Source organism: Heteronotia binoei, chromosome 3 (genome assembly GCF_032191835.1).
Source record: "Heteronotia binoei isolate CCM8104 ecotype False Entrance Well chromosome 3, APGP_CSIRO_Hbin_v1, whole genome shotgun sequence".
NCBI lineage: Eukaryota > Metazoa > Chordata > Lepidosauria > Squamata > Gekkonidae > Heteronotia > Heteronotia binoei.
In genome coordinates, this window is record NC_083225.1 from 67,481,234 (window position 1) to 67,491,987 (window position 10,754).

At 40.9% G+C, this 10,754-nt stretch overlaps 1 protein-coding gene across 1 annotated transcript in view; it reads right to left on the reverse strand.

Annotated features, from left to right (window-relative positions):
* Positions 1-10,252, reverse strand: part of MID1 (midline 1) — a 331,223-nt gene extending 320,971 nt beyond the window's left edge. Inside the window, exon 1 of the mRNA XM_060233957.1 lies at positions 10,032-10,252. The gene's annotated coding sequence lies outside the window, so the exon portion shown is untranslated. The remainder of the gene's footprint in view (positions 1-10,031) is intronic.
* Between the last annotated feature and the right edge of the window lie 502 nt (positions 10,253-10,754).

The following is a 10,754-nucleotide window of genomic DNA, read 5'->3' on the forward strand; positions in this document are numbered from 1 at the left end:
ACCCCTGCTGGGGGCCTGGAGGATATTCAGGGAGATGGCTGAATAAGTCTGCCCCCGCCTTCTGACTTGGTATTTCAAGGACAGTCTCCCATCCAAATACTGACCACAGTCAACCCTACTTAGCTTCTGATGAGATCAGGCTTGCCTGGGTTATCCAGGACAGGGCAGTAAATATTATATGCTTATCAGTAACATAGGCACATTTGCTACATTGAACTACTCTGCCACACTTTTAAGTATTTATTTTATTTAGAAAATAGATTTTCAATTTGCTTTAATAAGTAAGGCATCTATTTTAAAAATTATGTGTTACAACCTGGCTCCTTTGTGGTTTAAAGTTAAAAATAAATTAATTATGTATCAGATCAAAACTAAGTTCTTGGGTATCTCCCATGTTTTTTCTATTCTTCAGATTAATTGGAGTAAACCTGTCAACTTGCACCCTTTAAACTGGAGACTACATGTTTCTTGACTGTTCCATATCTCTATCACTTTGAAGCAGAATGCGGCTCCCAACCGGAGGCAGGCTGCACAGCCTTGTCTCCAGGGGCCGTTTTGCCTCTTCGTAAAGAGGAGGAGCGGGCAGGGCATTATGGGAGGTGAGGGTGGAGCAGGCACACCTTAACGGCTGTCTCCGCTTCTGCCTCCCAGTCTTCGCCTCGTGCTTGGGAAGCAGAGACTTTGGATGAGCTCCTCCTGTCCTGCCCAGCATGGGACCTTTCGGCATGTTGGTTTTTGTGCTTCAGCAAGCAGCGGCAGCGGTCCCTTGGCTGAGCTTCAGAGGAAGGGGCTGTAGCTCAGTGGCGGTGGTTTCCTGGTGGCCACAGCCACTTTTGAGCATCGAGGGACGGCCATCACCCGGTTTTCGGCCGCGTGGAGGTGGTGGGAGCGCTTTTTGGCGTGGCAGTTTGCTGTTGGCTGGGTTTTTTAGCTCAGCCAGCATTTTTTCTCTGCCTTTTCCCAGGGGTTGTTCCCCCTCTGTAGCTGGGAATATCAGGTCTAGTTTTGGGGCCCTCTTCATTCCCCCCGTCCTATTGTTGGGGTGGTCTGCACTGTTGCTGGGCAGGGCGGTGGCCATTTTCCATGCTTATTACTCCCCTGTTGCTGGGCGAGGCGGCGGCCATTTTTGCTGCTTATTACTTCCCTGTTGCTGGGCAGGGCGGCGGCCATTTTCTCTGCTTATTACTTCCCTGTTGCTGGGCAGGGCGGCGGCCATTTTTTCTGCTTATTACTTCCCTGTTGCTAGACAGGGAGGCAGCCATTTTTTGTTAGTCTCTGCTTAGAGCCACCCCCACCCCCCCCATTTTTTGCAGGCTAGATATTGGGCTCGGTAGCCATACCTAAAAGGCAAGGAAAATCAAAGAGCAAGAGCCCTGCATCAAAATCTATTATCTTGATTTTATCATTTTCTAATTGGGCATGGATTTTTAGTGGCCAATAAATATTAGTAAATGGATAGTCACAAGGCTACCTTAGCTTATGTAAAAATATCACACTCAGCCAACTTCTTTCCACTTCATTCTATGTCTGTCCATGGATATTGCTGTGAGAACTATTCTACTCCCAGCCAAACAGTTTATTTAATAACCACATCACATATGACAGTCAAATGCCATAGATTTACATAATGTAGAAAAATAGTTCTTAAGAAAATAAGAGAAAACAGAGGTTCACAATTTAGCCACTGTTCTCATGGACATAATATGGCAGCACATCATAAGAAAATAACCTCCTAAGTCAAATGTCAGTGGTATTTCAGTCTAGTTTCATGTCAGTGGGCAACAGAAAATTTCTATCTGATCGGTATTCTTTAATATCAAGGGATAGTGAAAAAAATTATGATTTATTGCTCAACTTTTCCCAAGCAGGAAGCATACCCTCAACCCCCGCCAGCAGCCCAAGACCTTGCAGCCACCCTGAGCCTGCTTCGGTGGAGTAGGGCAGGATATAAATTGAAATAAATAAATAAATAAAACAGTAGCAACCAATGACTGCTGGTATAACCAAAGATTGGGATAAGAGTATTTTCATTATCTCCATAGCTGCCAAAAATTTAGCGGAACTTAAAGCATCATCTAGAAATTCCATTCCAGGACAACTGAAATACTCTGCCTTATTCAGCAACCATTTCTAAGTTGGGAGATATTTTCATGTATTAGTGCAATTATGTGTGTTGTTCAAATAGCATTTTCTTCGAGTTCATGTCCTCCAATCCTGACCTACCAAATCTCACCACCTATTTTATTCTACAGCAAAGGAAGAAGAAGGTGATGATTTTGGATTTATATCCCGCCCTATACTCTGAATCTCAGAGCGGTCTCAATCTCCTCTACCTTCCCCCCCCCCCCACAAAAAACATCCTGTGAGGTACGTGGAGCTGAGAGTGTTTTTACAGCAGCTGCTTTTTCAAGGACAGCTTCTATGAAAGCTATGGCTGACCCAAGGCCATCTCAGCAGGTGCAAGTGGAGGAGTGGAGAATCAAACCCGGTTCTCCCAGATAAGAGTCCGCACACTTAACCACTACACCAAACTTATTATTATTATATTATAGGAATATTATTAACTCTGAAATCCATGCTAAATCTCAATTATGCTGCCCCAAAAGAGCTTGCTGCGACCCAGGATGGCACAGGAAACCATTGCAATACTTGTTTTCTCACTTGAGATTCTCATAATAGAGACATAACTATCAGGGCATCCAAAGGGATATTTTGATGGGTACAATTTACTGCAATAGAACTCAAAAACTCTGGACAGGCACATGGTCAGAACGAGTTTGCAATTTCATTAGCTGCTGGCAATTTGACCTGACCCACTATCAGTGGTTCAAGGGCCAGTGATTGTATTCATACACAATAAGCTGATGCACACAGGGTGAAGATACTGGGCAAAACGATATACAGTTGGAACTATTACTCTGTTAAATCTATTTTCATTGTCAGCCCCTCCTCTGCTACAACCATACTTGAACTGGCCCTGAGGATTATATGAGGATGTGATATATTTTGCTCACCATAATGTGTCTGACTACTCAAAAACATAGAGTGGTGGCAGATATCGATAACAAACGATCAGGGGTGGAATGCTATGTTACAAGTAAAATGTAATTATTATCAAACAATAAGCAGCAGAAGTTGAAATCAATTATATAAGGTATCCCCTGGGAGCAGAATTTAATAGTCTACTTGATAAATATTGTTTCAAACATTCTTTTCTAAGCTGTACAACTATTCGGTGAGAGATTATTAATTACTTTAGTCAGGGCTTTTTAAAAGCAGGAACTCACAGGAATGCAGTTCCGGCTGGCTTGAAGACAGGGGATGTAGCCTAATATGCATATGAGCTCCTGCTGGGCTTTTCCTACAAAAAAGGCCTGTGCAAACCAATGGTGGTGTCAGAGGGTGTGGCCTAATATGCAAATGAGTTCCTGCTGGGCTTTTTAAACCAAAAAAGCCCTGACTTTAGTAATGGAAAGTCCCTAATTAGCCGAGCAATACTAAACAGATATACCTGTCTAATCCCACTGACTTCAGTGTACGTAGAAGGCTGTAACTAGAGATGGGCATGAACCCCCACAACCCTAAATTCATGACAAATTTCACCTGAGTTGTGGTTAACCAAACTGATGTTTATGCCCATCCCTATCCATGACCTTTCCCATGATCCTCCACATGGTTTATGAGATGCTTGTGGGGCTTAATAACAGAATAGATGCAAACCATTTCAGTGATCCCTCTCACTCCATCCTCCCCCACATCAAGTTGTGGGAGGCACCAAAAGGGATTGCTAAAATGTTTGTTTTGCATTCATTTCTACCTAACAGCTGATAGGTGTGCTAACCCCGTTATTAGGTGGAAATGAATGAAAGTCAATTTAGAGATCCTTTTCATCCCCCCACCCCCACACGCACTTGGAAGTAAAAGGGATAGCTGAAATGGCTTGCATCTTTTTCAGCCTAACAGGTGGAAGTGGAAAAGAGGCTTTAATAGTTCATAGCTATTTAACCCTTCTTAAGCAATTCCCCCCTTTCTCCTGGCTGTATCATCTTTGTGGGCTCTGTTGAGCAGTCCAGTTTGAACCAGGCTGCCTAGTAGAGTCCTGCCAAGGCTGTAGGGAGAGTTCTTCCCTCAGGATTGGCTCCTTTACAGGCTCTGTTGTGTAGTTTGGTTTGAACTAGGCTGCTCAGCAGAGCCCAGCAGAAACTGCTGTGGCATGCCTTGCAAAAGCCATTTAAAGGAATCATCCCTTTCAATAGCTTTTGCAAGCTGCATTGCATGTAAGTGAAGTCTGTGGTGAGTTCACCTGAACCTATACAGCTCACCTCCAAAGCAGCCATTTTCACCAGGGAAACTGATCTTGGTCTTCTGGAGAGCAGCTGAAATTCTGGGATATCTCCAGCCCTCATCTGGAGGTTGGAAACCCTAGTTCCTCTGGGAACAAGCCAGGCCTAGTTGAGTCATGCATATCAGGTAGTATTGAGTCACCAAGAGGTTGCTTGCTTCCAGGCTTTGGGTTGCCATCATCCAGGTGGGACCTGGACATCTCCCCAGAATTACAGAGATCTGTTCCCCTGCAGATAATGACTGTTTTGGATTGTGGACTTTGTAACCTGGTGACCAGTTGTAATTCTGAGAGACCTCCAGCCATCACCTGCAGGCTGGCAACCCCTGAACCTAGGCTTCCTATGGATACCTAGTAATGAGATATTTCTTTGTCGATAATTCTCCATTGAAACCTGAGAGAGAGAAATATATGCTTTCCCAACCCTTTAACTAACCTGTTTCTAAGCACAATATGCTGCTTAAAAGAGTAAACAAGTCACACTTAGTAATCCTGAAATGTACTTCTAAAGTTGACTTAGAATACAGAGTGATGGAACAGGCAATCCACTGTGATAGTACATGGTACTGTACATTCTAGGGCAGGGGTCATCATCTTTTCCTTTAATGAGAGCTAACCCTGAGGAAGGAAAATTATTGCAAGCTACTTCCTCCCTCTCTGGCATTTTACCAAGTTTTGTTCTGTTCTAGAAATAGAACATGGACCAAGGAGCATCAAAATGAAACTATCAGGCAGCTTCCGGGAGTGGGGGGACTATATAAAATAAATGCTTGCTTTTTATCTGGGTTTTCTAGGAGATGCACAAACCAGTCTGCAACAGCTGGTGATTTCACAAGCTACCAATTACAGACAGCTGTTTTAGAGTTTTCTATTTTTAAAAAAAAGATTTTCCCCAGAATTTAGATTAGTGATCAGCATCTGGAGGCTTCAGCTCGGTTTTGGACCCTGAAGAATGTCATGTAGAAGTATATTGTCAACAATGAAGCAAAAGAGATGTGAGATCTGACTACAGTGATTACCTCTCTCCAGCCTTCTCAGAGTGGACCACTGTCAAGACTGGCTGTTAACCAGGACCTGAAAGAGTAAAACTGTAGGAGTAATATAAAGCACATTTTCTCTGATCACCTTTTATTTAAAACAGGAAAAGCATGATAGATACACAGCTATATTACTCCTCTGAAATGCAGACAGCTGACAAATGATGAAAAGGCTTAAACAAATAAAGCACTAGCAATGCCAGAATAAAAGAAGCTGAGCAACTGTGGAGCAAATAACCAAATCCCCTAGAAGAGCAATAGCTGCAAATAATTTAGAAGTTTCACAGCCTGGCACAAATACAAAAATTCCAGCCTAGTCACATGTTAAAACTCAGTCTGTCAAATCAAAGTGATCTTTGCCTTCAGCTCTTTCTTGTGTGGCAACAATTTGGATAATGCCACAAGAGCATCTGTGAGCACCAGGAGACCTGTTAGGACACAGTGAACTCACCTGGCTCTGTAAGATTCTTTTGCAAGCTGAACACTGCTTTCAACTATATCCCTCTCTTGGATTTTGTGAAATTAGCACTGAAATCACAGAACTGATTGATTTATAGGAGCAGCTTACAGTTTTCCACCAGACATTACCACAAGGTAGAAGGACTGAAATATCAACCTGTAGCATTTTGGTAAATCTCATTTTTAAAACAATATTAATGAATACTATGGACAAGCTGTACACGATTAAATGCAGTTTCTGCATGAGGCATTGCTTTCCCATAATACATTTATTAGTTGTGCTAGTTGCTTCTTCCAAAATGAAAAAAAACAACTACTTCCAGACTTAAATATTTTCTGATACAGAGCAAGCTGTGATATGAGTTTTCAGTCAACCTTTCTAACAGTTTATTCAGGCAAAATAGTATGGACATAATGACATTCAAAGCTGTATATCAGTTATTCCCAAATATTATACATTAGTGATTGATGAAGGATCATATGAACATATGAAGCTGCCTTATACTGAATCAGACCCTCAGTCCATCAAAGTAAGTATTGTCTACTCAGACTGCCAGCAGCTCTCCAGGGTCTCAAGCTGAGGTTTTTCACATCTATTTGCCTGGACCCTTTTTGGAGATGCCAGGGATTGAACCTGGGACCTTCTGCTTCCCAAGCAGATGCTCTACCACTGACCCACCGTCCCTCCCTATCGACACAATACAGCAATTACAGTGACATCTCATAGGGATGTCAGTCTCCAGGTAGGACCTGGGGATGCCCCAGAATTACAGCTCAATTCCAGACTACTGAGATCAGTTCCGCTGGAGAAAATGGATGCTTTGGACGGTGGACTTTGTGGCATTGTATCCACTGAGTTCACTGTCCTCCTCAGGCTCCACCCCCAAAATCTGGAGCAGGCAACCCCTGCCCCCTCCACTAGCAGCCAGGGGGATCTGGCATCCCTATATCTCTATAAATTTTGACAGACATTTCTTGTTCAAAAATATTCATTTATGGAATAAGGAGGACATCTAAGGAGATGTCACATGCTCACAAGTAGCAGATTTTCATATAGCAAAAACCATATAGGTTCTTCTTATGGAACACTAAATCAAAGAATTTCATCTGGAATTTGAAGGGAGCTTTTGAACATTAGAAGAGGCTGTGAAAGAGGAAGTGAAGATAATTCTTACCAACTCTGCACACATGCAGTGCAACACATTGTGGAAGCTTATGTCTTTCCCACTGGAAAAAAAATATATGCAGAGAGGAAATTTTGCAGTTTAAATGAGCAAAGAGGAGATACATTCAATGTTGTTAAATTTAAAGATTCACACTCCAAAAAAAAATCCACATTTGTTGTCACATAAATATCAAATGAAACAGCTGCTGGAAGAAAAAAGTCCAGTCCAGAGACATCTTTGTTCTACTGCTTCAGAGCAACACAACTACCCACTTGAATCTACCTGCTGGAAGAGTTACTGGTCTTGAAGAATTGTCCTCCTTTTTGCAAACAGGGTAATTTCTAGCCCACTAAAGACACCTAGTGGCCAAATGTTTGTCAAGCATTGTACAACAACAGCATAATCTCCAAAAGTGCATCCAGAGATGACTGAATGCATAAATATGAAAAAAAAAAAACATCTTGGGCCTCACACCCCAAAATGTCTCATGGATGCAATTAGACAGCCAAAGTCTTTCAGTAGAACCAGATGGGCAGTCGTGTTGGTCTGAACCAGTAAAACAAAATGGGAGTTCAGTGGCACCTTTAAGACCAACAAAGTTTTATTCAAAGCATGAGCTTTGTCTGAGGAAGTGTACATGCACACAAAAGGTCACACTTTCAATAAAACTTTGTTGGTCTTAAAGGTGCCACTGGACTCCCACTTTGTTTTAAAGTACTTCAATGTATGTCTCAAAATACAAGGCACAACAACTCTTTACATGCCCACTGGTGCTCTTCTCACCTGTGTGATATACCATTGCCTCTCTACCACTTCCAGCTAGGCCTCAATCTTGCTTTTCAGCATCTATAGATACCCATTTTCTGTTGGTCACATAAAATTGTCTATCCACCATGACTTCTTTAGTTTTAGGTTTAGCCTCAGAGTTTACAGAGACACTGACAATAGATAAAACTTCCTTAGTGCTATTTCCCTTAAGTCACACCTCCTGACAGTCACATGCAGTCACATACTGGAGTTCCATTCACTAAGGGTCACAGCATCCACAATACCTATAATGAGAAACAGTGACAGCACCCTGTTCTAGAGGAGTCAGATTTTCAAAAGTATGCCTGTCCAAGCAAACATGCTTTTAGAATGTTCTTCCCACTGGAGACTTTTGCTACCTGCAAATGAAAGCCAAGAATCTCAAGATTTGGAGAGGTCACTTTGGTCACTCAGGACAACTTTTAGTCATGGAATGAACCCCTGCTGTATAATGACAAGCAAACTTCAGGTCTGTGTAATAAGACATGATTTTCCAACATTTTATACCAGTAATCTTGCAGAAGCAGCACATTATAAATTAAGTGGAAAACCAGCCTGAGGGGAATAGTTGCATTTGCATTTGGCAGCTTTTTATTTTTAGTTCTTTGTTTATAGATTTTTTTTAAAGGAAAGACAACTGTCATTAACATAGAATCATAGAGCTGGAAGGGATCTTCAGGGTCATCTAGTCCAACCCCCTGCACAATGCAGGAAATTAAGCAGTGATCGCATTATGACTAATGGCATTTTATAAACATAAAACAATTACAATAAGAAATATACTACTGAATCCAATAGTAAATCTTGAGCTTTGTAATCATCTTTCTCCATTACTAACATAACATTCACTTACATTGTTGTCTTTCAATTTTTATTCCATTCTTTCTTCAAGAAGCTCAAATGGGAGTACATGATTCTCACACACACACCCCACCACAATTTTGGCCTGTGAAGTACATTGGGCCAGGACAAAGTGACTGACCCAAGGTTATTTAGCAAGCTCTATGCTTCACAGGAATTGAATTTTTGAGGTCCTATTCAGCATTCTAATAACTACACCATATTGACTATAAAATGAATGAAAATTGCATTCTGAATACCAACAGCAGCCAGTTATAATTACATTAATTTTCTAAGACACTTGTGTTACAAATCAAACTTTGCCCAATCTTTTCTATAAGATAAAGTATGAAATCATTCTACATTGCAGAAATATATATCTGTATTATAACAAAAGAGTAAAGAAATAATATTAACACTGTTACCAGGTAATTATTGTTCCCCCCAAACCACAAAAATATCGTTTTGCTTCAGAACTTCTATGTACTAGGCACCCAGTCATACAGTCTTAACAATGTGCAACAGCCCCATTATAATTGATTTCAGCGATCAAGTCGTATTTTAAAAAGAAACATTAACATATTTTTCAATATACATCACAATAATTATTTTCCTCCTCTATGGGATCACAAGGAAGTAATTGCATAACTTGTTTCGAAAGATACGTAATTTTAGAAAGAAAAAACTTTGCAATTATTGAAACAAACAAAAAATGTATTCTGCACCTGTTTGGACATATGTTCCATATGCCACTTGGTGTTCCAGGAAGGGGGTTCAAAATGAAAATAAAGTGTCTTTTCATTTACAAATTTTGCTACATCACAACCACATATCCTGAAGATTTATAAATACCTGCAACAAACTTTTTCTGTATTTATTTTACCATTTTACTTTTTAAAAATTAAATATACTGCTCAATACAGAGCAGGCTCCTGAAATATGATTCAATATTTTTCTCTCCTTTACAGCGAATGAAAGCCCCCTTAGACTGCCAAACTAAACCGTGCTGCAAATGTGAAAAGCATTTCCTAAGCAGTGCTCTTGCTTTGAACTTTGACACCTTATTCTCATCCCCCTCCCTCTGCATTTCAGATTGTATCTCTTAACGTCTCAAAGATAGGGAAGTTTGTTGTGTGCCTTTGGGAAAGAAATGTGCAGCCTAATTAGAAGCACATAAAGTGTCAGCTAGAATGCCTTCCCCTCACAGCTGGGGCTGTGCATGACTCCCATAAATTGTCTGGAGATATTTATAAAACACAATAAGCCATTTTAGGAATGAAGAATCATAGTTGCAGGAAAAGAAGGCAGCAATCTGATAGTCTGCTTCCACACTTTGAAGATAAAGACAAGATACCAGCTGCAAGTATGCACATCTCCTACCTTTTCCTCCATTTTCCCCCTTGAACTACTTTTGCTGAAGTTACGAGGTGAAAAAACAAAGTTGATAGTTCCTCCAAGTTGATAGGGAATCTTTGTGTGGTGTGCCTGGATCGCGCTGTTTCTCTTAGGACCAGCAGAACGGTTTTGTAGGCAGTTTGATTCAGGAAGCTGTGCTCTGTCCAGCCTTCCAATCACTCCCACTGTGGAGGGTGTGGGCTGCTTACTTGTCTCTCCAGACAGCTTAAACACCAACCAGGCTGATTTAAGCCTAACAGGTTTCCTTATATACATAACTGTAAATTGCATTCCTGGAAGGGAGAAGACAGAGAAGAATAAGTAACTTAAAACTGTTTCCCATTAACTCAAGAACTGCCAAAAGACTGAATTTAATGCCATCTTCTTTAAAACTACAGTGCACAATTGAGATTATGCCATGATATAACTTTTATTTTTATTTTTAATGGTACATTACTTCATAGCATTAAACATGCAGGGATTAAGCTAAAATGTCCCATTCAGTAACAGTGTCTCAGCTGGTTAGAAAATTAATATTTAGGCACTGCTCTTTGGAAACTCTGTGTTTATGTGTGTGTGTGTGTGAGAGAGAGAGAGAGAGAGAGAGAGAGAGAGAGAGGAGGCAAGAAGCAACAGATTACTCCCTTCTTCACTCCCTGCTCCTCAGCTATTCCATTTTTTGGAATTTAACATTTTTCTGATTTCTAA